The following is a 10,096-nucleotide window of genomic DNA, read 5'->3' as shown; positions in this document are numbered from 1 at the left end:
GTGAGATAAAAATTACAGAGCCATGAAAATAGCTGCTTAATCACTCATTTCCCTATTTCAAGGTACAAACTCTACTGCAAAAAGTCCATAGTTGAGAAAAACTGGACTGTCTCTGTAAAGCCAGGGTAGTTATCAAAAGCTCTCCCATAACAGACCCCTTGACAACTCAACAAAACGTAATCAGAGAGGAAACAAAATAACCCATCACAAATCAGCTGGTTTTATGCTTCTTTTCCTGTCCCATTATTTGTGCCTCAGGACACTCTAGAGACTGATCACGGAGATTTCTGGGAGAGGTGAGAAAGGTGCAACATTGGCAAGCCAGACAAGTACAGTGATATTTTGGTTGAAGAGCAGCAAGATATTGAAATGTACTGAAAACATCCAACTATGGTTCTTCTCTAAGTGGACTGTTCTTAATTCTGACATGTAAGAGCCAAGGAACAACATATTTTGCAGAGCAAAACAATACTCCTTTTTCTAGGGCAGAATCTCTCTCAGCTGTCTTGAATAATCTCAGCAAAGATCCATGATCCCAGGAGATCATTTACAGCTCTTTAACAAGGAAAAGATAAGTTGCCTTTGAAGAATTTACAGCACCACCTGAATGTTTGCTGGTTTTTAGAGTTTATAGTTGCCTATTTTTCTCTCTTTTATGTTTGCTGTCCTGGAAGTACATTTAAGAAGCTTCTGTTTGACAACTGGTTTACCAATAATCATGATTTTAAAGAATAGCGCCATTTACTCTTATACCAGCCAAACACCATATTATTGAACATTTTTAAAATAAGTATTTTATGCTAGTGTTAATTAGCATTCAGCAAAACCAACTACCAGAAACATTGTCCCTGAGCTGAAATGCAGATGATCTCCTGTGTAATACATGTGTAAACTGGTATTAATGTTGGTGTCTTGTAAACACTAGAGCAAGACAAGAAATACCGCAAAGATAAATTAATTAATGTTGGTGATCTGCTCCAATGTTACAGTAAAAGGAAAAGCCTTTCTTTGAATAGCTAGAAAGTTCTGCCCTGGGGTGCATGTTCAGTTTGAAATGATGGGTTAAAAATCATTTACCTGTACAAAACTATCTGGAGGCATTCCTCTTTTTCTGCTCATCTGCTTTCTGGCACTAGCCTAGGCCAAAGAATCATGGAAAGATTTGGTATTCATTTATTTTAGATTTTGGAGCACCATACATTTTCAATGGGTCCTGAAGTGCGTGATCTACTTCACTGCAAGATGTTTTAAATCTTCTGAACCATTTTCATAGGGCAGTCCTTCACACAGAGTGACTGGAAAGAAGACTCATTTAAGGTGGAATGTGTTCCTTTGTTGCTCTTCTGCTAGATTTTGGTAGGAGTTTGCATTCCTATTTCAACTGAGGCTTGTCTCAGTTTATAAACCCTCTTTTCATTGTGACAGCCTCACAAAATCTGGGGTCCTGTGCCCTGTCTAAGAAGAAAAAAGGTTGCATCACTGTTGTAGGAACATAGTCTTGGAGAAAAAAACAGGGAACACTGCTGTGCACTTAGGGAGTACAAACCATTGGAGGAACAGCACAGGAGTGGAGAGTGGTGAAACTCTTGTGCTGCTATCCTACTCTATCCTGGAGTATGCTAGAGTAGGATAGCAGCACAGGAGTGGAGAATGGTGAAAAGACCCCCTAGAGCAGGATTGAGCCTGAGCTCCTGTGTGCCCTCCTGCTGCACCACCCCCACTGGGGCAGCCCGGTGCGCTCTGCCGTGGGGCACACTGGAGAGGGGGGCTGCAGGAAAGCCCCAGAAGGGACAGCTTGCCTTGCTAGTGAGCCCAGGTGCAAGGGCCGCCTGATGTCTTAGATCAGAAGGAGATCCTGGTATTAGGCAGCCCAGGGTAGGGGATTGGCACCAGGGCTAGGGGACGTAAGTTTTATTGGCCCACACAAAAATTAGCTTTTCTCAATCCAAGTTAGTGCATCCCGGCTGCCTTATTAACAAATAGATAACATGATGGGGAAAAAGTCAGAGGAAAACCTACCTGAAGCTGAAAGTGTTTTGTCTTGTTTTCTTTTTAATTGGAGACCTTCTGGAATCCAGAAATGACATTAAACTTCCTTTTAGAAGAGGTAATTGAAAAGAAAAAGACAATCAAGGGGTGAACAAATGAAGCTTTTTCTTACTGCTGTATGAAAAAAAAATGTTATTAATAAGCCCTTTCATTTCAGGCTTCCACTCCTCAATCACACATTTTGAATGTATAACCACACAGATGAAAATGTTTACCTTTAAGTCCTTCACAGCACTAGAGATATTTTTGAAAATAGAGAAAAGAAGCAAAAAAGGCATGGACACAGAGCAACAGAGGACAGTGGGAGTATAGATTTAATCGAAAACCCTTTAAAAATTACTCTTTTTTTTCTCAGTTTTCAGTATTTATATTGCATAACCAATTCTTTTTGTAAGAATAGCTGGTCTCATTTTGCTGGTTTATTTTATTTTATTTTATTTTATTTTATTTTATTTTATTTTATTTTATTTTATTTCAATATACATTTGTGGGTGATGAAAAGGAAAATCTAAATTGCAGCAGTGAGAGAAGCACCCATGTGTTTTGATTCACATCCAGCTGTTAAGACCTGGAAAAGGTAGAAACAACAGCAGGCTGGCAAAATAAGAGTGAGAAGCAAAGAGAAAATGAATCAATATAATGCCAAATACCGTTTCACCCTACAGAGCCTTTCTCTCTTTACATTTCCATGAGGAAAATAATTATTTTTATGTATTAATTTTTGGGTTTATATCTAAGCCTGAGTTTTTTTAAGATTAGTCTATGTCTTTAAGGACATGCTGATTATTCATTTTGGATAGTCACAGTGCAATGAGAATACAGCAAGTGTCCAGGAGTGGAAAATGTTGGTTTCTGTAGTAGTCTTTTGAAAAAATATTGAACAAAACTGATTTTGTCTTTTTGGTACCCTCGGCATGGTTAAAAAAAGGTGTTTGAGCATGCATGTCATTGACTAATGTTGAAATTAAGACCAGTTTAAGAGGGTTTCCTCAGACCCCTGATGGTCATAGCAAAGAAAAGCAAGCTCTATAAATCTAATTTGCTATACACTACAGCAAGTTTATCACTATTGTTAATTGTATTAACCTACAAAAGGATTCAAGGATTAATTAGAAATAAAGACCAGGAGATGAACTGAAGGTTCTCAAGGGAGACACTGATACGTATTATCCTTGAACTGTATAATTATCAAAATCCTTACTATTTTAGAATGGTGTGCTCACCTGAATGTAACCCTAATTGCCTTTTTTATTCTTAGCTCCATGGTTTTGTACAGATTGCTAACCATATTTCAAACCAGAGCTACGTGCTGAAGACCTGCAGAAGCAAAAGTGGAAGAATTCTTAATGTCCTAATTTGAGAGGAGGTTATAGCACAATATTATTAAGATCAAACTGCCTCTTGCTTGAAATCAAGAACAAACTGCTCTTCTTTGACAAAAAGGTAGGATTCTTTTCCTCAGCTTGTACTCAGATTTTCCCTTGGCTTAAGCTTTACTCAAAAGAGAAGTGGTGCCTGATTAAAAGGTGGGATAAATGAACTCGAGTGCTTTCTGAAGGGAAAAACAGACCTCAGAGCTCTCGTTTTGATGAGTGACTGTAATAGTGTACAATGTTGGGCTTGTCCTTAGCACTTAGCTATCCTAGTCCAGAGCACCACCTGGCACCTGTGAAAGGCCACAATAAACACTGGCTGCATATAATGGGAAGGTACCAAGGACTGACTTGCTCTGGAAAGATCTGCTTTCCATCCCTGCCATTTCCCGTGGGCTTTCAAAAGATTTCCTCCTGGTCTGTGTCTGCCTTTTTGTACCACTGTCTATCTAAGTAGCATCCTTAGAAAGTGCTCCCTTTTAAAAGAGATGTGTTAAACATAAAAGTAAGAAATTCTGAAATACATATTGATAAGATTAAAAAAAAAAAAAAAAAAAAAAAAAAGGCAGAAAAGTACCTTGCAGGCAGTCTTAGGAAAAAGCAGTGGAATAAACCTTTAGATCTGTTTCTTTCATCCAAGCTCCCATTGCAACGACTGAGAAACCTTGCTCATTCATGTCAATGCAAATATGTGAATGTTTTGTTTGAATATCAAACACCTGGTGTTTTTTCTGGATTTCTTTCTTTTCTTGCCCTTTTTTTTTTTTTTTTTTTTAATGCCAACAAGAATATGATGCATTTTACTACTTCTGAGAAGAACTACTGGTAGTATACAGGTACAGAACAACAACAAAATTGAATTTCCATTTTATTTTGAACTAAACCAAGTAATATTCCTGTCTCCTCCCTGTATTTAAGCCTAAATATACATTGGAAATTCTGGATATTTGGGGCCCTGATTTAACACTCACTCAATGTCAATATCGTGCTTGATTACAGGGGAAAATCTTGCAGCCCAGCAGTGATGAATCTTGATGTTCTCAGCTGTTAAACAGACCTGAGCATTGGCCCAGAGTGAAATGGTCTCAGTAACCACTGCTTTTCCAGCAGCAGCTGTGAGCCTGCCCACTGCTTGACGTGTAATGCATTTGTCATATAGTCTGGGCTGAAAGAAGTCAAACAGAGTAAAAATCTATTGTCTGATTCAAGCAGAAAGAAGCTAACTATTTAACTTCTCTCCTGATGGTGATGTGAACACAGCATGTACTGTTCATAGGTGGTGACTGATAAGAGGATCTGTGGTGGGGCTCCTTACCTGAGGTGAGGTTTTTATTGTCACACCAGGTAAGCAAACATTAAAGGGGTGGATTTGAAATTGCAGTGCTTGAAGCTGTCTTAGAAAAATGTATTAAAGCAAAGTGATTGGGGAGAGAGGGACAAAGAGAGTGGATTTTAGACCATTCTTTTACAGGGATTGAAAAAAATCCTTCTCTTTCCAAACACTCTCTGTAATCCATGGCTCTTTTGGGCCATTGGCCTCAGCTGTTTGGAAAACATTGGATCTTGCTAAGACTATGTGCTAGTCAGGTGGCAATATGGACTATCAGCTAGCAAGAACTATGATCCACAATTTTAACTGTAGTTATATAGACAGGTACCATTTCTGATTTTTTTTTCCTTACTTTGTCTCTTTGTACTAGTAGAATGATTTGGGGACAGATGAAATGTCACAGTGCACATGACTGAAACGTGTGAAAACTTAATTAACAGAATAATTACACAGTAGAAATGAGATCTTGTCTCAGTGAAAATCTGGCAGGAACTTGGATCCTATGGAATATGAGTTCACATATGTAGTCAATGGAGAAGCCATTAGTCACAAAGTGGCTGCATCTGCTGGAAAGAGTTAACCAGGGCCCTAACTTCAAAGAACATGGTATGCTGTTGGAGTCCAGGGCATTCCTTTGGTTGCCCTGGAGGGTCAGGGACCTGGGCAGGGGGGTCTGGGACCCCAGCCCAGAGCTCAGAGAGACACTGGCTTTGATTTCAGTCCATGGGAAAAACTTCCTACACTGAGAGAAGGTTTACAGGCCACAAGAATGTGAGAAATAGTAGTTTAGCTTATCACAGAATGAAAAAATAGTAGTTTTAGGTTCCTAGCATTGAAGTGAATGGGGACGAGATGGAGAATCTGGGGCGTTGTCTCCTTCTTCTTCTCCTTCTCCTTCCCTCACTCCATTGCTGCATTGACGTGGCACAAAGTAGTTAGTGAGGATTGGGTCAAAGTCAAGATGACCTTTTTAGTAATAGTGATAGACATTGGTAAGAAATAGTAAACAAGAAATACGTAGTAATTAGTATAAAAGATAAGGACAGCCCAGCTCGGGGGGAGACGTGAGGAATCCATGCAGCTGCGAACATCTTGTCGGACTCCGAGAAAATTGTAAGATAAGAAACAATAAACGAAGTATGCAACATTGAAAATCTAAACCTGAGAACTCCGTCTCTTCCTTTGGCTCGGCTCGGAGCTGTGCAGGGGAGCAAAGACCCTGAAACCACCTCAATGTTGGGGTAAGCCCCCAACAGTATGCCTTAAAATACCCTTCTCCAGGCTTCTCAGGCATGCTGTAAATGAATATGTGATTTTCTCCCAGCTACCGGGGTAAATCTGCATAGCTCAATTAACTTCAGTTGATTTATGCCAGTTACACCAACAGAGGATCGGGACAGAACGTGATATCATCTCTATATCTAATGGTCCAGCATGGTGTATGAAAATTGGGCATTATTCTGCATCAGCCATCCCTCTGCAGCCAGGATGAATAGCAGAAGGATTTCTGATTTATTAAATGAACTCCTTCTCTATGAAGTTGAATTTATGCTGCCTCCCACAAGTTTTTACACTGGCATGCCATATGTTTCCTCTGCATATCATACATTTTCTGTGAAAAATATTACGATAATCAGAGTGTCAGTGTAATTTTCTTGATACCTGGTTAGAGACACATTGCCTAATCATTTTACTCTTCTCAATCAAAATTTGCATCATGCCAGAAATTGATTGCCTTACTTTTTATTTTCCAGCTTCCTAAATTATTTTTTATTTTTGCCTGTTGGACAGATTGAACTCCTAAGAATTAATTTTAAAATAAATGAGTATAGTTACTAGTTGCAGTTCATTCTTTTAAGCAGACTGTGAGTATAAATCTAGAGGTTTTTAGTATTCCTCTTTCAGGTTATTATACATATAGGGCAATATTTAGGCCACTGAGTAGAAGCAAATCCTGAAGTGTGATTATCTTCTCGTTGAAATGCTCTCTATTGTGCCTATTTGTTTGATGTGTTTTTCTTGTACGTTGTATTTCTGATGGCTTTGGGGTAAAATAATCGTTATATGTCACCCATACTATCTCTTTTAATCTCCAGAAGATTAAGCATGTTTATTTAAAAACCCCTTTGATAGTGTCTTTACTAACTCAGCTATTTTATAAAAATGGAAATAATGAATCAGGGAGATGCAATTTTGATAATGCCATTTACACAACTCCTATGAGGCTAGCTAGGAAAATAACTGAAGTAAGTGTCTGACATACACACAGTGAGAATGGGAAAAATATTGTAATTTCATGTAGGTTATGAGGCACTGGAAAAATACAGTCAGCAAAAGCAGTTCAGTTAATGAATCGCATTCTTCAGGGATTGCTGGACTCAGGAGATGGGTCATGGGATCAGGAATGGCTCCTTTAATCTCTTTGTCACTTGTTCAAATCCAATATGGATAGATAGTAATTAAAAGTCACTGTTATTTGAGGGCTCTGAGATGAACCTTTTGAAATGGAACTTGTGCAGGGACATTGCAAAACAAACCACCCCAAAACCTAGAATATCTGGAAAAATCACATGCTTCATAGCCAGTGGACAGACTTCAGAGACTGACTGGAGCTGGGTGTGGGCTGCTTATATTTGCTGAGGTGAAACTGGTGCACGTCCATCACTCAAGGGACACAATTCTGAGCTTGCCAAAGAGGACTCTCCAGAGACAATCACTTGTGATGCTTCCTGAACCAAAGGTTACACACTGCCGGGGAGCCCATACTACTCCCCTGCAATTCCAGCTCTTGCCTTGTGCTCTAGTTTCTGTCTAGTTGGGCCCATGGAACACCACCCCTCCTCACTCATCTTGAGGAGATTGTCAAAGTCCCGGTCTCAGGGAGCTCCCCTGCGCCCAGCTATCCTCCACAAGCTGGTAAAGACAGGGCATGCTTTATCCTGCGGGCTTCCTGAGTGTCAGGTGTGACACCATGCTGTGGTGTGAGGACTGTCCATCAGCAGTCTGGAGTTTCAGGCTACAAGAGGGAACTGGGAGGTCCCAGTGCCCCCGTGGTTTGTAGTGTTTAAGTTACCCCAAAGGAGGGGTGCAGAGGAAGCCATGTGAGTAGAAAGGCACATACAGGGCGTCTTCAGCAATGCCAGTCAGCACTTCAGCAGGCTACCAGAAGATGTGCTTTAGAAAAATGTACAGACTGGACAGATGAACTGCTTATGCCTGACACTAAGGGATTCAAATTTACACTTTTTTTCCCTATCAGTGCAAAATCAGAGTTAGAGGACTTCTGAGTCAACCATGGGATCATACTGTCTACTTTCCCAAAAAACACTTTTTGGGAAAGGAGCCATGTTAGTTGGCACAGGACTATGGTTTTTGATTGTATATAAGCTTGTTTTCTGAAACTTTGTATGCTTTTAATCTGTAAATCAAAATTCTCTGGAATTTGTATAAGACTGTGGAAGGAGTGTTTTTTGGTGTGGTTTTTTTTTTTTTTTTTTTTTTTTTTTTTTTTTTTTTTTTTTTTAACCTTTTGTGTGTGTGAGGTACAGGGCTCTGTAGCAACCAAATCAAAGACTGGAGAGATTAATCTATTTCAGCCATCTGAATCTGTGATTTGGCATATAGTGAAAACAGCTGAGACAGTGGGGGAAATTTCACACAGATTCCATCCTGCTAGCTCTTGAAACAATTCCATTTGCACTCTGCATTTCATTGTTTTCTAGAAAATAAACTCACCAAGCTACCAGATTAACTGGTCTTAGAAAACTGAGGTTATTTTTAAGACAATAGATATTCTTATTCCCTAAGGAGAATAAAAAAGGAACGAGGAAAAAACAATGCTCAGAAGAAAAGAAAAATGGGAGTTTGGTATACTGTTAATTAAATACCCCAGTCCATGCCTTGGCCCTAATGTGAATGACCCATCCTCATAGCAGGAGGAAAAAACCTTGGCTCATGTTCAGATATGTGAAAACACAAAATTTCCAATATGCAAGACATATCTCACTGGGCTCTGGGAATGCTTTCCACAATGACCTGCATAATTAAAGTCTGCATTGGCCCAAGAGAAGTTAATGGCAAAGCAGCTGCTAGCATCCATTATCTGTATTTAAGTGCTGTTTATAGGGAAAGACTAAGGTGCCTTTTGGGCACTGGGAAATAAGATATAAATACATGTTAGCCATTATCAACATGCGTACTTGTAACAAACTGCCTTCAGGGGCTGAAAGCTGTAGTCACGTATTTCAGGTGTCACTGATAACTGTATGTGTAAAAAGAGCAACCCATCACAGGAAATATATTGTAGGGGATGTTTTTGCATTTGAATATGAAATGAGGCTTTCACTTCATGACCAAGTTTCTTGGACCTTTCAGTCATGTTGCCTGAAACATCAAAACAGAGAAATTATCAATTACTTTCAGTCAGGAAATTCATATGAATGTTTTGGAAATAAAGCTTTTTTTATTTTTCTTTCTCTTAGAAATTTTATCTTTTTCCTACTCTAAAAAAAAGATCACCTGCATGTCAAATCTCAGTTTTTACTAAGCCTTCCGGTCAAGGCAATCCTTACTTTCAGAAAAATTAGCAAGAACCAGTGAAAGATATCCATGATCTTTTTTTCATTTGTACCTGGGCTAAGTTTTGAAATAACCATGAGTAGAGAAAGAAAGTAAGCAAGCAAGCAAGCAAGAAAGAAAGATTGGGAGAAATGAGACATTATATGCACTTCATTTTTGTAATAAATTTAGGGATGGGAGGAAAAAAGTTTAATGAAAACAGGAAAAACTGTTCTGTAGGCTGTTGATATAGTTTGTTGGTTTTCTGATGGATTTGTGGTTGTTTAGAGCTCTGCTGGAAAATCCCTAAGTGCTGGAACATTTTAAACTATTTATTTCTTGCATGAACTCTTTGGTGTGTAAATGGGTGAATGTACATTGCTGTCTCTTCTCCACAGAGGCACTGGCAGGGTCTTACTCTTCCAGCTCAGAGTTCCAAAGCCTGTTCTGAAGATAGCCAAGAAATCTGCAGAGCCTTCATTATTTCTTAGGACTCTGTATTTTTTAACTCATGCAAGAGATACAAATTTGAGGAAGCAAGACAGAAATCGGTGTGCGAGAAGCACTCATGAATCTTTAAATAATGAATTTCCATTGATAAAGATTAAATTAATTTTTTCATTGATGGCACTCAGTGTTACAGTTTTGCTTCAGATTTCTTGCAGAATTTAGCCAAAATAAAAGTGAATGCTATGCATTAGTGATTTTTTTTTTTTTTTTTTTAAATTTCCTTCTGTCATAAAGTTCCATCTGCTTTTTTTAAAGAAACAGAGAGTCAAAGAAATGT

The sequence above is a fragment of the Hirundo rustica genome, chromosome 3, assembly GCF_015227805.2.
Source record: "Hirundo rustica isolate bHirRus1 chromosome 3, bHirRus1.pri.v3, whole genome shotgun sequence".
Taxonomy (NCBI): domain Eukaryota; kingdom Metazoa; phylum Chordata; class Aves; order Passeriformes; family Hirundinidae; genus Hirundo; species Hirundo rustica.
This window is presented reverse-complemented; position numbering follows the sequence as displayed.